The sequence below is a fragment of the Pan paniscus genome, chromosome 2 (assembly GCF_029289425.2).
Source record: "Pan paniscus chromosome 2, NHGRI_mPanPan1-v2.0_pri, whole genome shotgun sequence".
Classification (NCBI taxonomy): Eukaryota; Metazoa; Chordata; class Mammalia; order Primates; family Hominidae; genus Pan; species Pan paniscus.
This window is the reverse complement of record NC_085926.1, coordinates 174,995,628-175,015,301: the sequence shown is the minus strand read 5'-3', so window position 1 is coordinate 175,015,301 and position 19,674 is coordinate 174,995,628. Positions and strand designations below refer to the sequence as shown.

General features: G+C 36.8%; 1 protein-coding gene and 1 non-coding gene across 11 annotated transcripts in view; both read left to right on the top strand.

The window, feature by feature from the left end:
• Positions 1 to 19,674, top strand: part of TBL1XR1 (TBL1X/Y related 1) — a 185,168-nt gene that overhangs the window by 73,401 nt on the left and 92,093 nt on the right. The gene's annotated exons all lie outside the window — the stretch shown is intronic.
• On the top strand, positions 1,091 to 1,194 carry LOC112439362 (U6 spliceosomal RNA). The gene has a single exon (XR_003027660.1). It is a non-coding gene; the product is annotated as a U6 spliceosomal RNA (small nuclear RNA).

Sequence of the window (19,674 nt, the reverse complement as noted above, 5' to 3'; positions counted from 1 at the left end):
AAGTTGAGCTTCTGTATGTAGGTCAGGTGGCAGTATGTTGAGATACATACCATAACACAAAGGGTTTTTTAATGTAATAATACATTATGGAAAGAATTATACTTGGGCAGCAGGTTCCACATTGATTATAATCTGTGGCAGATTACTCTTTAAAACAATCAAACTTTTGTATTGTTGAACGCATTTTATGAGAAGAGAACTGTAGGTTAGTTCACCAACTGAATGTTGTTTTTGCTGAAACTGGGTTTTGCTAAAACTGCCATTCTAATGCTCTTACTCCTTAAGCCTAAACTTATGTGGTTAAATATTACAACCGTACATTATGTACAGTCACTTGAAAAGGATTTGATTTGGACATTTCTCTGTAAAAGCTTGACTTGTGCCCTTTTTTTTTTTTTTTGCTGAAAATGGGGGATGAAATCAAGGATATATTTTAATTATTTACTAAAGACATATTTATTGAATATTTATGGAGAGCCAGTGCCAAGAATTCTGAGGGATATGAAAATGCTTGTTAGTAGGCTACCATGGAACTTAGTTTAGTAGGTGAGAAAGTCTTGAATGTGAATAGCTGAACAAGTAATACAAGTTGGCAGTATTTTATGGGTGTTACAAGTGATGACTTAGGTTCAAAGGAATAAGCAGTTATTTCTAGCTGGAGGAATCAGAAGGCTTCATGGATGTAGGACTTGAAAGGCATCTTATGGACATATTAGTAGAAGATGTACTAATTGGAGCAAACAACACTGGGAAAGTCCTGATGATTTAAAGCTTCTCTGATGTATCTTAATTTTATTACATAACCGATGTTTAACAAATGATTGGATTATTAATATTACCATTTTTTGGTCTTAAAAAGAATATTGTTGTGTTAGATGATTCAGCATAGTATTGTAGTTCTCAAAGCGTGATCCTTGGCAGCATCAACATCTCCTGCTAACTTGTTGGAAATGCAGATTCTTGGCTGAATCCCATATCTAGCCGTTGAGTCAGAAAGTGGTGTGGGATTCAGCACCCTGTGCTTTAACAGGTCTTATTTTGACAGAGCCACTTCTACTTAATGACTACCTTTTTAAAAATGCGGTAACTGATGCTCACTTTGGCAGCACATATGTTAAAATTGGAATGATACAAAGATTAGCATGTCCCCTGCACAAGGATGACACACAGTTTTACAAAGCGTTTCATATTTTTTATTACGCACTGCATGCCTGTATCAAAATGTCTTGTGTACTTCATAAATATATACACCTACTGTGTACTCCAAAAAATTAAAAACAAAAGAAATGTGGTATCTGTATCAGCTGTATTGGGTAATAATGATTAATAGCCCATTCCATAATTTGATTAAAAGTCATTCCTTAGCTTACTATTTGAAGTATAAAATCTTTGTCAGTTTGGAGGGTAATTTTTTTACTTGGAAATTTGAAAACTTGGAAATTGAATAAATTAGTGAGCTATTTTAATTGTCTTAGTGAATCATAAAGAAAATTGCCAGCACTTCTCCGTGGCACGTCAAGTATACTGGCTGTTTTATTGCCTCCTAGAATTTAAAAATGAGTTATTGTAGTCATTGGTTATATATATATTCATATATGAAAACATGTCCTGATGTATATTTTTCATTCTTGTGAAATAAAAAAGACACTTGTCAGTTTTATACTAAATGTTTTTTAAAATCCTGTTAATTCATTATTTCTAATTAAATGCTAATAATTGAGGAACGGCCAGACTATTTTCCAAAGGACTGCAGCATTTTGCATTTCCACCAGCAGTGAATGAGGGTTTCAGTTTCTCATCTTTCTCATATCCTTGTCAACCCTTATCACTGTTTTTTTGTTGATTGCCATCCTAATGGGTGTGAAGTAGTACCTCATTGTGATTTTGTTCTGCATTTCTCCTGATAGCTGGTGATGTTGAGCGTATTTTCATATGCTTATTGGCCGTTTGTATTTTACTCTTTGGGGTATCTGTTCAGATTTCAAAATTGGCTTGTCTTTTATTGAGTTGTAGTATTTCTTCATATATTCTGGATGCAAATGGTATGATTCATATCTGTGATATGATTTACAAAACTTTTGTCCTGTTCTGTGGGTTTTCACTTTCTTGATGGTGTCTTTTGAAATGAAAATGTTTTACATTTCTATGATCTCAGTTTATTGTTTTTTTCTTTTGTTTCTTGTACTCTTGGTGGCATATCTATGAAACCATTGCCTAATCCAAGGTCATAAAGATTGACCTGTATGTTTTCTTCTAAGTGTTTCAGAGTTTTAGCTCTTAGTTCTATAACCCAGTTTGTGATAATTTTTTATATGGTGTGAAGTAGGGTTCTAAATTCATTTCTTTTGCATTTAGCTGTTCAGTTGTCGTAACACCATTTGTCAGCCTCAGTTACAGTGACAGATTTTTATGAATTTCTATCTAGACTTTCTAGATCTTACTAGCAGTTGAGGAGATTTTGAGTTTTACTGTTCTCATTGCATTGTCAATTAAGAGAATAAATTTATTAAGTATTGAAGAAAAAGATGCCGTGAGTTAAGCACTGTGTTCCCTTTTAGGAGTCTTTAAGGAGAAACTGGAATAGGTTTTTGAAATTGATAGGTCCCACATTTTTTAAATGAGAATGAGAGAATGGGAGAAAGGCCTTCCAGTAGCTAAAGATTTTCGTTTAAAGCTGAGGAGTTTGTTTATTTAGCCCTATAGCACGTAAGAAATAGTTATAGTTAGACATATTTGAATCATAGAGAAGAATGATTTTTCAAATAATTACTAATAGAACTGTCTAATAACTTGGGAAAGTAGTGCCAATTATTGGAGGAGCTCAAGTGAGGTTGAATGATGGGTCATTAAAAGTACAGAAATGATTTCTGCATTGAAAACAAAGGTTGTTGGCAGAGTTCTGGAATTTCTAGTTAGTCATGTGACTATGCTAGGATTTCCATTTTCTTTCACATTTGTGAAGGTTTTCTGCTTGGGATCCATCCTTCCCCAGACTTCTGTCAAGTTATTGGAAGGAAAGTGAGGGAAAAGAGGAGGTTATTGTCTTGCAGGATTAAATGATAGAAATACTCCAGTTTTTGATTAGCTAATGTTATTATGCCTTACCCTGAAAATTGGTCTCATCGCTTGATCTAGTTCTTTTTGGCTTCTTTAGTTCTTTGTTCTTTAAGTAACACAGTGAAGAGTGAGAATGAGAGACACTAGCAACAGTGACTGTTGAGATGAGAACTAAACATTAAAGTATCCTCTAACATCAAATTTATGCATTGTTGTGGTTTGTAGATTGTGAATTGAAGAAAGCTGCATGAATTGTAGGAAAATGTAAATTGTGATAGTGTAAATGGAATTTCTTTGTCATCCTTTCATGAAAATAAAATTTACTGATTCAGGGAATTATGTTCTTATTTTGTAAATGATCCACTTGAAGAGTAGATTGTTCAAAATGTACTCAGGAGAAAACGTACTAGTGCGTATTTGTACTTTTTGATGGGTATGTTTGAATCATATGTTTTAAGGTTTGGAAAAATCTGATTATATAATCTGATTGAGGCAAATGAATGAATTCAGTCACCTGGTTTTCAGTCAGAATATTTTGAGAATCTTTTAGCTATAATGCTCTGAAACTTCAAAGTAAAATATTAATCAAAGCAGAATTGGAAGCATGAGAAAATTAGGTATCTTTTTTCTTTGAAGTGAGATTTTTGGAATAATCTTTTAAATAGGAAAACCTTTTTGAGCTTAGCCTCTTCCATGTTTAAAATATTTATCTTGTTTGCCCAATTGTAGGGGTTTTCTCTGTTAAAGATTTGAGCATAGTCTGAATCTCCTTGGTTGGAAATAATTGGCTCCAAATGAAAGCTTCTTATCAGTGATGTTGGTGTAGGTATGCTCAATGAGTGATGTAAATCAATTAATGTGAAGATGTTATATAACTTTTTAAGGCTTGAATTTTAAACTTTTGTTAATGTATGTACTTTATGATTAGGAAGGTAAATACTGTTTTTAGTATGATATGAGTTCTCTCTTGAAGTTACTGTACATTTTTAAAAAAACTATTACAATATACTAATCAAGATTTTCTTTTTGTCTGTTTTTGAATGGACCACTTAAAGATTGCTGCTGTTCACAGGTTTCTCTGCAGATTTCTTATAGGAGTTAGCAAAAGACTTCTATTTCCCCTCCTCTCAATTAAAAGATACAAGACACATGTGTGCGACACAAGACAAAATGTGGGGAGAATATTGCTCATGATGTTTGGTTTTCTGTGGCTGACTTTTTTCATAATGTTTAACAGTTCTATTACTTGAATTTAGAGAGGGATTCATTGTGCTAAAAAGTACCTCCACATTCAACTGTAATAAGCCACATTATTAAAACACTGTTGGAGTTGGAAGATAAAGATACTGTTGATGCTCATTGTTTGGTATTTGTGGATGAGCCTGAAACGACTAATATTTAATCACGAGTCTTTTCTGCACTTATGTGATCTTCTGTGCTTTGATTTGCAGCTATCTCCACTGTTTAAAGAACCTGTTGCTCTTTGCAAACTGCCTTATTTAGCCCTATCTGCTAGAAGCCATTGATCCAAGAACTCTGCTTTTCCTCACACTCGACTTTAATAGCATTATGAAAGCTAGCCCAGTAAAACTGAATTTCCAACAATGTGGCTTCAGTTGTTGGTGGACTTGCAGTATTTTAGGTCAGATATCTTTCTTCAAGTGCACAAGAGGTATAGAGTAAAATTTGACATCTGTGTTAGAGGCAGATCTCATGATAATGTTAAGGGATTTCGGTCATTACTTTGCAATTTTCAGGGTACATGCTGAACTTCTTGATGCTCTTCTCTTAGTTCTGTTACATCACCTCTTCTATGACCCCAATCCGGCGTGACATTCTTAACTGAATTCCTAGATGCTTTGACACAGGCTTACAGTGTTTTTTTTTTTAATCTGTCTTATATAAGTTATGTATTACAGGAGAAGGGAATATTTTAATTGTTAGGTACTCTATAGTACCTAACAGAATGTATTCCATTTAGTAAACACAGTCTTAAGTAATAAGTAAATTTGACAGTAATGCTCAGAAGCAGCATTTTGGTGAATTAATCAACATTGTAGAAATTATTGATTAATGTACTTTTAATTAATAGAATAAAACGTTGCTTATTAATACTTTAGATTTCAACACTTCATGGTTTCACCTTCACATCAGTTAATTGGAATGCTGGGATCATCCTAAATGTATTTATTTGTAGGATTGGGATGAGGGTTGTTCTTGCATTGTGATTCTTTCAATCCCATTCTCTCTAGGACTTCTAGTAATTCTAGGTTTCCAGTAATTAATGGCTCTTTTTATTAGTTGGAAGTTTCATGGATTTTTTTTTTTTAATCTTTAGCTAAGAACATTCTAAACCACTTGGAGTATCTAAACGTGTCAGACATGAAGGTAGCCTTAATGGAAACAGGCTTGCCTTCTGTAAACCTCACAAGGAACAGCCTCGATGGGATTGTGAGTTTCATTTCCCATGTACCAAAAAGAGGCGGAGCTCAGAGCCAATGATGAAAGATGTTACTTAATCCTTTTAGACTACAAAATTTATGTTAATTACCAGATAAGACCTTTTCCCTCAGGGAGTTTAGTATTTAAAGAGAACGTTAATGCATGTAATTTATAATCTGCATGAATTTAGTCTGGCTAAAAAAATTGCACATTGTTTGGAAGGGAGGCTAATGTTTGAAAGAAAGATGCGTGTGAAGTCAAATTGGGACTTATTTCTAGAGGAGATAGGCTATGGATAGGCTATGGAAGGGAAGAAAAAATATGGACATCCAGCAAGATTTCTCAATGGACTTTATTTTTAAACTTTTATTATGACAAATTTGAAAATAATAAAATAATAATGAATTACGTTATCCTGTTGGTTAGCTTCAACAGTTATCTGCATTTGTTGAATTTAGTTGTCACATTTCTTGAGACTTTAATCTGGCATAGTTCCTCAGCCATTCTTTGTCTTTTATGACATCGATAGTTTTAAAGAACATTCCTCAGCTTATGTTTGTTTCCTGAGGACAAGATTTGGATTATGTTTAACTGTGATTTTATAGGAATGAAAATGTTAGAATTCTATGACAAGCCGTAGGTTATAATGGAACTAATTCTGGACCAAGAATCAGGAGTCCTGAGTCCTGGCTCTTAGAAAGGAATTGTAGTATGCAGTATTTAAAGAATGTAGACTTTGGATTAGTGACACAGCTTTAAATCTCAGCTCTTTTGAGTAGCTGTATAATAATTGTATAAATTTAAGCAAATTGGTTAACATTTTAGGGCCATGTATAAAATATGACCAATAAATTCCTGTCTTTTCAAGTTGTTAGGAGTAAATGAGACAACATGAAGTACAAAGATGCTACACTATGTGATAGTGATTAAAATACTGTAAATTTGAGCTGGTCTGAAGGTAGTGAGTTAACTCAATTGATTATGTAGTCAGTAACAGATCGAACTTGTTCTATTCTGTTCCCCCCCTTTTCACTATTGCACTCGACTAGTCTAAAAATAAAAAAAGTAAATTTGGGAAAGAGGAAAATCAGTGAGTTAAAGCTGCGAAAAGAAAGTTTGAGTGGAAAAGATTGCACGTGACCTTTGATTTTAAGGATGGATTGACTTTGGATAAAATATCTAGGTGTGGAGTATCCACTGGAAAATCTTAAGTGTAAGGGAATGTAGTCAGATTAGTGTGGGAAATAATGTTAGAGTGAGGAAGTTAGAAGACTCTTGGGAATTAGAGTTTGAAGGTCTGGGTTGTAGTCCAGCCTTTGCCATTAGCTGGTTGTATGATTTGGGGTAAGTTATTTAACCTGTCTAGACCTTGTTCTCTAACACTATAAAATGACTGGTATGTTATCAGCATTCTTTAGAAACATCCTGGTAAGACAGAGTAGTAAGAGAAAGCTTTCATCAGGAAGGAGGTCATCTGCATCTTGAAAGGTAGACAGCCTCTAGATAGGAGAAGAGGAAAAGGGAAAGCCATTAGAACAAGAATGCCGAATTAAAGAAGGCATAACTGGAGGTAAAGACCTATACTATCACAGGGAGGAGTGCATGCTGGAAAGTAATGAGAAGTTAAGGTTATCAATTCTGTGCTCCAGATAGGCTCTATATAGTTATGTTTGCTGTTTAGAGATGATGCAGTTGGAAAATGGCCCTCTTATTTAAATAAAGGTTGGTGAGACACCTGCTGGAGTATAACTAGATTCACCTTACACAGTATTTTTAGATGAGCGAGTCCCCAAGGGCTTTCTGTTAGCAAAAAGGAGGATATCCCAACTCTTTCTCCCTGAAATTTGAAGTAACTAATACCAAGGGCAGTGGTTGCATTACAATAAAATGACCATGTAGAAAATGGGTGAGGTTGGTATAGAGCACTAATTCAATACACAGGGCCAAGGATTCTTTGGAATGTTTCTTCGTGTCGTGTGGTTGATTCTGGAGCTTCTAGCCACGCAAGTATACCAGTTGATCATGGAGGAACATTAAATGGTCACAGAAGTATGATCTAAAATAATCTGCAAAATTGGTAATTGGTGTTGTTGCCTAGACTGGGATCTGGACCAGCAGTGTATCACAATTTAGTGAATGGTCACTGTTTATTCAGCAAATTTCAGCAATTTCTGTTGTGGGACAGTTAAGAAACAAAGACAGTATATGAATAACCATTCTATGTAGGTTTCTCTGCCTCAGGATTCAAAACACCCCTTCCCCTAACCATTCATGTCTATTTACTTATCTAAACAAAATCAAAAGAAGCCCTAATTATATAGGAATCCAGCCATCGATTGGAAAAATAAAAGAGATGGGACCATATTTTATGACAAGTTGTGGAAAAGGTTCCAGGATCAAATTGGGTAGGGTGTAAATATTCTTCACTCGTGGAACTGCTGTGGTTTCTTTTCTTTTAAAACCTGATTATCAGCCAGGTGCGGTGGCTCACGCCTGTAATCCCAGCACTTTGGGAGGCTGAGGTGGGTGGATCACCTGAGGTCAGGAGTTGGAGACCAGCCCGGCCAACATGGTGAAACCCCATCTTTACTAAAAATACAAATAGTAGCTGGGTGTGGTGGCAGGTGCCTGTAATCCCAGCTACCCGTGATGCTGAGGCAGAAGTGCTTGAACGTAGGAGGCGGAGGTTACAGTGAACCGAGATGATGCCACTGCACTCCAGCCTGGGGTACAAGAGTGAAACTCCGTCTCAAAAACAAAAAACAAAAAAACCCTGATTATCCAGGTTTTTCTTTGTTTTTATGAGCTTATACTTCCTATAGGTCCCGTTTTTCTTGAGTTATTATGTGGAGTTGCTGTCTGGTTTGCAGGCAATATGCCTGAATGGTTGCAATGCTAAATCGTAAGTATCTCTTGATTTTATAAAAGTTCAGTTTGAGAAATTGAAAAAATACGACACTTGCCATATATTATAATGTATTCATTTTGTCTCTACTCCCCCATTAAAATACAAACTTCAGGGTGGTTTCTTGACTGTTGTTCTTAGCATCTGAAATGAAGCATGGCAAATAGTACACATTCAGTAACTAGTTATTAAATGAATGAAGAACTATGATATTTGACAGCATTACATGCAACTAAGCCTCATAAAGAAGGGAATTCACAAATGGATTCTCTTTAAAGTCTTCCTAATGTCTTTCTTTTTATTTCCTTTCTTCTTCCTTCCGTTGTGGGCTTTGTTTTGATCAGTGAAAGGGTGAGTATAAGAAGCTGCATTTTAAGTTTTCAGGAATCTAGTCATGCCTTTGGATAAAAATACCGTGGTCACACTTTTAGCTTTGATGAGAAAAGGGCCTCATTAGGTCATTTTGAGTCATTAGGCTCAATGTTAAAGCTGCTCAGCGATGAGGGCATGAAAGACGTATAGTTGTTTGTTCACAGTGTTTGTCCTTAAATAGGCTCTTAAATGAGTGAATGAATGAATGTTCAAGAACACTTTAGAGACTTTGAAAAGATTGAGTGATTTTGAAATAAACAGACTCTGGGATCTGGAACTTCTATATTCGCATGGAATAGAACTAGTTTCTTAGAATGTGGGTAGTCATTGCTTGAGCTTTCTACTAATATGTCCTGAGTTTCTGGCTGAGAAGAGTGGATAAAATGGTAAGTGAGGTAAAGAAAGAAAGTCACAATTCATATACTACCTATAAAAGATTTATAAATGGCCATTGGCCCTAGATTCCTGGTTTCTGATTTCTTACTACCTATGATAGACTCCTGGTTTCTGATTTCTTACTACCTTGGATAGTATAAAAATAGCAAATTGAGGGGGTCAGAATGTTCAGTGATTATTGGTTGACATTCACCTTTTTTCCTTCCCATTGAACCCATTCTGCTCTTTAATACTGCTTCTTTGCCCTTGGAAAGAAACAGCCAGTTTTACTTTATATTTCTCCCAATCAGTGGCATAGAAGTAGAGTTTATTAAAGCTCTAAGTAAGATTTGTTGAATTCTTTCAAATTAGAAGATTAGTCACTGTACTAGTGGAATTTGAAGTCAAGACTGAATCAAAGTGTTAACATTTTCATTACTGCACTAGAAAAGATGCATATTAATAGAATTTATAGAGCACATTAGATTTCCCTGTGTAGCAAACAATCTGGGAGACCCGAGAGCTTATACTGCCTATAAGGAACTACGCTGAATGGGAAACTGGTATTTTCTATGACTGTTTTAACTTTATTTTGATGTCATATCTAAAAGGGAAATTTTAGACTATGCAGATAATTCAGCAATCTGCATGACTTTCAATACCAAAATAAAGGTACTATTTTAAAATACTGTGTAATTATGGAGCAGGCTTAATGGAAGCCTTATTAAATTTACCCATTATTTGCTGTTGCTGAAAATATCTTTCCCAGGAATTCAGTGTTGCTATTCTAGGCAATAGTTTCATTGCTTCGCAGCTACTATTTGGAAGACAGGGAACAGGAATAATAATACTAGACTGATGTTTGTTTAAATAGTGGAGATTTGATTAATCCAGTACCCACTATAGATTATTGGTTGTGATGTTAGTTAAAAATGGGCATCATTTCTTCAAAGCCATAATCTTGACCCACTCCTGCAAATTCTTTTTTCTCCCTTCTCTTTTATATTCAGTATTTATTCTAGAATCGTTACCCCATTTTCAGAATGCCAGTAGCAGTGTGTTTAGAAACCAGGTCATGTTGTTTTTATAAGATAAACTGCATAATGTTCATAAGCACACAAAATAAAGCATTCTGGACTTTCAGACTGGGTGGTTTGACAGTTTATTTCAGCAAATCTTGTACTTCTGGTAAAGGACAGTTCAGTGTTTCCCATCACATAGAAAATCTAGGAAAAATAGCAACAGCTACCATTTATTAAGTGCTTTTTATTTCCCAGGTACTATTACGTGCTTGATAATGCATTATCTCATTTAGTTAACATAACTTTCCTCTGAGAGAAGATACCATTACAGTCTTGTTTTACTGATGAGAAAACTGAGGTTTAGAGAGGTTAAATAACCAGCTTGTTGTTTGATTCTCAGTGGAAGGTAGAGTAACAGTATTATTGTAGTTCTTATTCTATCCCATATGTTCTCCAGTCATTGTTCTGGGCATTCAAGTTACAAAGCTGGATAAGGCATCTTTCAAGATACATACCTTCTAGTGAAGGGAGACAGGCATGTAAAATGGATATCCACAATGGTTAGTAGGATGTGAGTGATCTAAAATTTAGCCAGAGGATACAGCATTTCCAAAGTCTGCTAATGTAAGAGGAGTTTGGGAAACTAAAAACATACACATGTCAAGTTGCATCCTAGAAATAGAAGGTCATGGTGCTTAGTGCTTAGTTACAGGAAATGAGGGAGGAGAAGGAGCCATATCTCTAGTTTGGGTGACAAGTTGGGTGAAAATGGCGCCATCCACCAAGGTAGGAAATACGAGAAGAGGAACAAGTTTGGGGTGGGAGATGAATTAAATTTATACATAGAAAATTTGAAATGCATTGTGTGACATGGCTTGGGGGGAGAATGATGATGTCTAGTTGGTTTCAAGTAAGTAGAATACCATTTTAAACAAATTGTGAGACAGGAAGGTACTGTTTTTCAAAATTCCATTGCCCTTAGTGTGATGAATTCCATCAGGTTTATTGCCTGGGTTGAAAAATGGCTACTGCTGCAGGAGGCATCATATTTAAGCAGGAAGAAGTGCTGCATCTGTTCTTTATTTTCATTAAAGCAAAAGCTTCCCCTGGCCTCCTCATCCCTTCCCTAGCGGACTTCTGAGGTCTTACCAGCCAGAACTGATCAATATGGCTGCCTCTGGCTGCAAGAAAGGTTAGGAAAGCAAGTATTTATCTGGGCCTGTTGCTGCTTTGAAGAAAATCAGAATTATGTTAGCAAGGAGGCTGAAGGCATCTGAAGAGTTGTTAAATGAATAGTTAATTAAGCAGTGCCTCAACAAAGAAACCCATTACTACCTCTTGCTTCAAAACTAAAAAAATCAAAAGCTTAAATTTTAGATATCCAATGATGTTCAATTATAAATTTTGGGATGCATTAAAAACAATTTGGGCTGTAGACCTCAAAGTTGCAGGGAAAGAGTGGAATGAGGCGTACGGATAGTGTGATTGAAGGGGGGTCAGTAGGCAGCATAGAGAGATTTGGGGAAGAATTGACCAAATTTTGCAGTTGTGGTGGACAAAGGAGGCAGAGCAAAGGGGTGTGACTCTCAGGCTTTTGGGTTGGGTAGTGAATAGCAGTAAGCAGCACTATATGACTACGATGATGACTAGTGTTTTTGTGCCTTCCAAGACTTTTTGGTAAACTTCCAAAAGGAGAAAAATGATGTATTTTAAAATTTCAGTCTCTCTTATAAATACTGATTATGTTATTAAGTAAATTTGACCTGACTCCATCAGGTGAAGTTCCTGATTTTTAAAAGTATCATCAGTTTTTTTAACAGTTACATCCATATAGTATTGCAGGAAGTAGTTAGTTGTATGAAATACTATAGGTCAAAAATAATTGGAAGCTGGGTCAGGTAGATGGTTAAAAAGTGTACTTATTGGTTGATGGCATTACACTGTACTCTGGTGGGGGCCCAAGATCCTTACTGTATGGAGTCCATCCTGCCCGTGGCACTGTGGCAGTAAGACAATATGGATATAGACCGCCTCACTCCTCCATACAGTGATACTTTAATTAAAAATCATCATTATTATTATTATTATTTTTTCCCCCAAAGTGACAAGGTCTTACTCTGTTGCCCAAGCTGGAGTGTAGAGCTGTCATCATGGCTCACTGCAACCTCAAACTCCTGGGCTCAAGGGGTCCTCCTGCCTCAGCCTCCCAAGTAGCTGGGACTACAAGTGCATGCCACCCTGCCCAGCTAATTAAAAAAAATTTTTTTTATAGAGATGGGGTCTTGCTGTGTTGCCCAGACTTGTCTTGAACTCCTGGGCTTAAGCGATCTTCCCATCTCAGCGTCCCAAACCACTGGGATTAGAGGTGTGAGCTACCGTATCTGGCCAAAGTTTTTTTTTCTTTTTAATTTTAAAAAAGTGACATACAACATTATGTTTTTGTCATGTGCAACACAAATCTTTTGAAATACATATATTGGCTGGGTGTGGTGGCTCATGCCGTAATCCCAGCACTTTAGGAGGCCAAGGCAGGAGGATCTCTTGAGCCCAGGAGTTCAAGACTAGCCTGGACAACTGTGTGAGGGCCCGTCTCTACAAAAAGTTAAAAATTAGCTGGTCTTGCTGGGCAGCTACTTGGGAGGCTGAGTCAAGAGGATCTTTTGAACTTGGGGTTGGGGAGGTGGAGGTCAAGGCTGCAGTGAGCTATGATAACGCTGCTGTACTCTAGCCTGGGCAACAAAGCAAGACCCTATCATATATATAACATATATCACATATATGTATCCATATATATGATGTGTGTATATATATATGATTATATATATGAGATGTATATATATATGATGTGTGTGTATATATATGATGTATGTATATATATAGAGAGAGAGGAATGGTTGAATCTAGTGAATTAATAAATGCATTACCCCATAGTTACCATTTTATGGTAAGAGCACATAACATCTACTCTACATTTTTCAAGAATATGCCATTTTTAACTTTAGTCAAATTGCTGTATAATTGATCTCTTGAAGTTTATTCTTTTTGTCTAACTGTAATTATGTATCCTTTGACCAACATTTATCCAGCTTTTCCCCCCTTACTACCCCTGCCTCTACTACTTTTTCTACTCTTTACTTTTATATGATCAACTTTTTTATATTGTAGTGAGTAAGATCATGTGATAGTTGTCTTTCTGTGCCTGGCTTGTTCACTTAACCTGATGTCATCCATGTTGTCATATATGGCAGAATTTTATCCTTTTTAATGGCGGAATAGTATTCTATTTGTGTATATATACTACATTTTCTTTATTCATTTTTTTTTTTTTTTTTTTTGAGACAGGGTCTTACTCTTGTCACCCAGACTGGAGTACAGTGCCGTGATCTTGGGTCACTGCAGCCTCCGCCTACTGGGCTCAAGTGATCCTCCCACCATAGCCTCCTGAGTAGCTGGGACTACAGGCAGATGCCACCACGCCTGGCTGATTTTTCTAGAGATGGGGTTTCACCGAGTTGCCCAGGCTGGACTCAAACTCCTGGACTCAAGCCGTCCACCTGCCTTGGCCTCTCAAAGTGCTGGGATGCTGACATGAGCCACTGTGCCAGGCCCTGGTTCATCTGTTGCTGGACACTTAGATTGATTCCATATCTTGGCTATTGGGAATAGTGCTGTGATAAACACGGAAGTGCAGACATCTCTTCAACATAGTAGTGATTTCACTTTCTTTGGATATTTACCCAGTAGTGCGATTGCTGGATCATATGGTGGTTATTTCTGTTTTTAATTTTTTTTTTAGAAACCTTCATATTATTGTCAGTAATGGCCGTACTGGTTAAATTCCCACCAACAGTGCGTTAAGGATTCTCTTTTCTCCATATTCTCAGCAGCACTTGTTGTCTTTTGTCTTTTTCATAATGTTAATACTGACTGGGGTGAGATAATATTTCATTGTGGTTTTGATTTTCCTGATGATTAGTGATGTCGAACATTCTTTCATAAACCCGTTGATATTTGCATGTCTTTTGAGAAATGTCTATTCAGGTCTTTTGCCATTTATTTATTTTTATTTAATTTTTAAATTGTTTATAGAGATGGGGTCTCCATATGTTGCCCAGGCTAGTCACAAACTCCTGGCCTAAAGCGATTCTCCAGCCTTCACCCTCTAAAATGTTAAGATTACAGGCATGAGCCACTGTGCCTGGCCATTTTGCCCATTTTAAATATTAGGTTATTTGATTTTTTGTTATTGAGTTGTCTTAAGTTCTTTTAGATATTATTTGTCAGATACATAATTTGCAAATATTTTCTCCTGTAGGTTATTGTTTTTCTCTGTTTATTGCTTTCTTTGCTGTGCAGAAGGTTTTGGTTTTATGTAATCCCATTTGTCTATTTTTGCTTTCATTGCTTGTGCTTTTTGAGGTCCTATCCAAAGAAAATCCTTGCCCAGATTGCTGTCAGGAAGTGTTCCTCCTGAGTTTTCTTTTAGTAATTTTCTAGTTTTGAGTCTTATGCTTAAGTCTTTAATCCATTTTTTTTGTTTAATTTTTGTATATGGTGAAAGATAAGGGTCTACTTTCATTTTTCTACATGTGAATATTCATTCGGTTTCCCCAAAACCATTTATTGAAGACACTGTTCTTTCCCCACTGTGTGTTCTTGGCACCTTTGTCAAAAATCAGTTGGCTGTAAATGTGTAGATTTACTTTTGGGTTCTCTCTATTCTATTCCGTGTGTGTGTGTGTTTGTGTGTGTGTGTGTGTGTGTGTGTGTGTGTTTTGAGACAGTCTTGCTTCATCGGAGTGCAGTGGCACGATCTCTGCTCACAGCAACCTCTGCCTCCCTCCGCCTCCCAGATTCAAGCGATTCTCCTGCCTCAGCCTCCCGAGTAGCTGCGACTCCAGGCGCATGGTACCATGCCCGACTTATTTTTGTTTTTTTAGTAGAGACGGGGTTTCACCATGTTGGCCAGGCTGGTTTCGAACTCCTGACTTCGTGATCCGCCCGCCTCAGCCTCCCAGAGTGTTGGGATTACAGGTGTGAGCCACCGCACCCAGCAGGTCTTTGAGGGCTTTCACAAAAAGTGTTCTCATACTTTTCTTTTTCTTGAAAAGTAGAAATTTGGCCGGGCACCTAATTACTTGTTTTTAAAACGGACAATATTATGTACTGTACAAAATAGTCAGATTTAAATGATACTGAGTGTGCCAGCAATGTAGAGTTTAATACTCATTTTATCACCTCTGATAAGAACGTTTAACCATTTTCGATCTCAATCTGTATGCATAAAACAAAGGGGATTGAATGAGACAGCTTTTCTTTAACTGTCCTATGATCAAAACAAGTTTTCCATGCTATTTAAATGATACTTTAGGCCGGGGGCCGTGGCTCATGCCTGTAATCCCAGCACTTTTGGAGGCTGAGGTGGGTGGATCACCTGGGGTGAGGAGTTCTAGACCAGCCTGGCCAACGTGTCAAAACCCCACCTCTACTAAAAATACAAAAATTAGCTGAGCGTAGTGGCAGACGCCTGTAATCCCAGCTACTCGGGAAGCTGAGGTGGGAGAATTGCTTGAACCTGGGAGACGCAGGTTTTAGTGAGCCGAGGTGGTGCCACTGTACTTCAGCCTCGGCAACAGAGTCAGACCCCCTCACCAAAAAAAAAAAAAAAAAAAAATATATATATATATATATATATACTTTAATTTGATTTTATATCTTTGTTGTCTTATTTCTTAGAAGGCAGGAGATAATTTTCTTCTTTCGTTTCAGGGCCTAGTTCTTATTTTTTAAAAGGCTTCAAAGGATCTTAGCAGTCAATCCAATAAACCCTGTCATTGCTTGTTGGTGGTGAGTCTTAAGAGGCTTGAGTTGTAGGCCTAAGACCACTGGCACCCTACAGGCAGAGTTGGGATGAGGACCCAGGTGCCAATTGTAAAAGGTTCCCCAAACCCTTTCTCTTTCTGTGAATAAATGACCTTGGTTTAATGTTTAGCTCTGACTCATCTGAAATCTAAAGTGAAATGTCAATATTAACAGCCACCGTATAGGGTATGGCAAAGAGATTCCTGACACGTGAACTGCATCTGGTTCAGGAAGGTGTGATGCATTCTTAAAACAGCATATCCTTCGTGGATTGGGTGCCCTGGAAGATATGACCAGGAGATGCTTATAAGATGATAGTGGGCCTGGCGCAGTGGCTGAAGCCTGTAATCCCAGCAGTTAGGGTGGCCTAGATGGGCAAATAACTTGAGGTCAGGAGTTCAAGACCAGCCTGGCCAGCATGGTGAAACCCAGGCTCAACTGATCCTCACAGCTATTTTGTCTCTACTAAAAATACCCAAATTAGCCTGGCATGGTGGCGTGCACCTGTAGTCCCAGCTACTCGGGAGGCTGAGGCAGGTGAATCGCTTGAACCCAGGAGGCAGAGGTTGCAGTGAGCCGAGATAGCGCCACTGCACTCCAGTCTGGGCAACAGAGAAAGGCTCTGTCTTAAAAAAAAAAAAAAAAAAAAAAAAATCAATCAATCATAGTGGTTTCTCAGTGGAACTCAGGTGTGTCTAACCCAGGGTAACTTTTGTATCGTTTGTGGATTCTTTGCCCTTTGCATACCTACCTGAATAATGATATGGTGATGGTGATGATAGTAGGGAGAGGTGCAAAGACAATAGCTCCTGGATTGCATGTCCTCCTGTTGTGTGCCTGGCGTGATACTGCCCTGCTAGCCTTTCCTGTCCTGTAGCTTTCTCGGTAAACACATGCCAGGTGTGGCCTACTTAGGTTTTGTGAATTTGTCTAGTTGAGTCTGAGTTGTTAGAGCAGTTCCTTTCAACTGTTGATTTGCTTGACGTGAGATCAAGGGGGTGAAAATCATACACAACACATTTTTATCCTCTTTGTGTGAAAGATATTTTCCTCTTCTGGACCCTATCTAGAAGAAGTATTCCTTAGACAATTTCCGGCTTCTTTTCTCTCATGAAGAGGAGGTAAGATTTTTGTTCTCACACTTATCTGCTTCCCAAAATATCCCCCCCGTTCTCATTAAGTTCTGACCACTCCTTCCTCTCATCTCATTTAATTCTTATTCATATCTAGAATTGTGTTTTAGGTACAATAGTAGGCATAAGTCACAGACATACTGTCATTTATTCCTGTGCATTTACAATAGAAGGTATTGAAAAAATTCAGCTTAGTGTCTTCATAGTTCTAGCTGTATGCATTTTCACAGACATTTATCCTTTGCCTCCTCTTTGTCTTCTGCTGAAGAATAGTGAACACAGTAGGGAAAAAAAAAACCACAAAACCAAGACCAGGGGTTCTTAAGCAAAGAAGTTCTGGTTTGTGTTTTGTTATTTTTACCTAGTCAGGTATTTTAAATTCGTAATGGTGGGTATATAGCCCTAGATACATTGTAAGCATTTGCTGGATATTTACAAATTGTTGCCTAAACTGTAGAAGGGCTTAAGTCATTAGACATTCTATTTTAGTGACATTTTTCTGTTTTTCTGTATCATGTGTCTTGGAAAAACTTTGAAGTTCTTTGATGTTAATTTTGTAAGAATGTGTGTCTGAAAATATTTTGACTGAATAGACTCTGGGTAACAGTTAAGAATTTCTTTGATTTGGCACATCTTCTCTTTAGCATTTCGTAGCTTTTATCATGGCCTCCATATACAACATGTCAATTATAATGCCTGATAGGTCTCCTAGGAGTTGTAGCTTCACAATATATAGGAGGCGTCAGGCACAAATCGATACTGCAGAGAAAAAATTAGAGTAACTAAAACATAAATGACGTATTTTGTGAATAAGGAAGTGTTCTAGGTATGCCTTCCAGTAGTAAGCGGACAACACCAAGATACAAGGCACGTCTTCATACATCATTGTCTGTACACAGAACATCGAGCATACAGGAAGCTTCCTGAGTATCTTGCTGTCTCTCAATTGAAATACAAACCAACTCTGGCTCTGACCATCCTACTTTAATATTGCAACCCAGGGGTTCCTCTTTCACTTCTCTTCCCCCCAACTTCTGAATCCCTTTACCCTGCTTGGACTTTTTCTTTTTTCATAGCATTTATGATTGTAACATTACTTATTAATCAAAATTCTGCTGGAATTTAAACTGTGAGAGGGCAGGGATCTGTGTTTTATTTACTGATGTATTTTAGTAAGTTTTGTCCCCAGTGTTGGTGAATTAATAGTAACTCGATGTAAAGGGCCAACTTTTAATGTTAACAATCTCTAGTAGAAAGGTTAATTACAGTTTGTTTTTTCTTCCTTCTTCCTTTCTTTCCCCAGCTCTTCTTTCTTCCCATAGTTCTGTTGTCTACTGCAGGACAAATCTTACAATCATCCCAAAATACAAAAACAAAACAACCTTCCGTTTAGTCTTGGAGGTAAACATAGGCTTTAAATTACATTTCTTCCTATTCTCTTAAAGGGGACTTGCTTGATAGTTTGTATTTTCTTGAGTAACTAATGCATTTCTAATGGAGAGAGTTCATTTAGTGTGCAGGTTCTTTGTTTCTGATTGAATGTTTGGTTGCTTTCATATTCAGTTTATGTTCAATTAAAAAATTGAGAAAAGGTATGAAATTGACAATTTTAAATGTAATTTTGTTTATTTATTAACTTGTTTTTAAAAATTAATTACAAATATACAATTTACTTGTTTTTTCCCCATATTTATCTGTGAATTAGATTATGATTTAGGATTGTTAGAAAATGTGAAAAGAAAACATGTTTGACAATAACATTTTCATCTCTATTATAGAAGTGATTTTTGGTATCCAGATATCCTTATCCCATCAAAAAGCTAAAATGCAAGCTCATTTTCTGTTAATTTTTAAGATGGGCATAACATTTCTTCTCATCACTGCTTGGTGAACATTAGCTAGTATTGCCACAACTTATGGCCAGTGTTTTCTCTTTCTTCCTTCCTTCTATTTGCTCTGGCAAAGAGGACGCATTTCCAGGACCACTCTCAGCTAGCCCAGTGTCTTTATTGTCTGTTTCTTTGTTGTTTGCATTAATAAAAATACTTACCATTGGTATTTTTTAAACTCATGGAAATTCATAATTCAAACAATTTTTTTGCTTAGGGAGTTGATTCTTTTTGTTCTTTTAATACTATACTATTTTTAACCTTTTTGCTCCCTTTTAAACTATACATGCAGTTTTAATTAACTGATACTAGTATTACTTCTATGCGAAAATGCCTTTAGGCATTCAATAGGATTATAAATCCTAGTTTATTTTCTTTACAATAAGCCAAACACTATGTTCATACTTGTTATCAAGCTGTCTAATACACTATATAGATGAAGACACTGAGGGCTTGCTGATAGTTGTATGGGTATGATGTGAAAGAGCTGAGTTTTTAAACAGAACAGAAAGCCTTATTCTTTCCATTCTTACCCCCACTGTCTTTTAAGTTTCTAAAGATGGCAGAGGAATGTTGAAGTTTAATACTCATAATTTTCTTAATGAACTTCATTATTA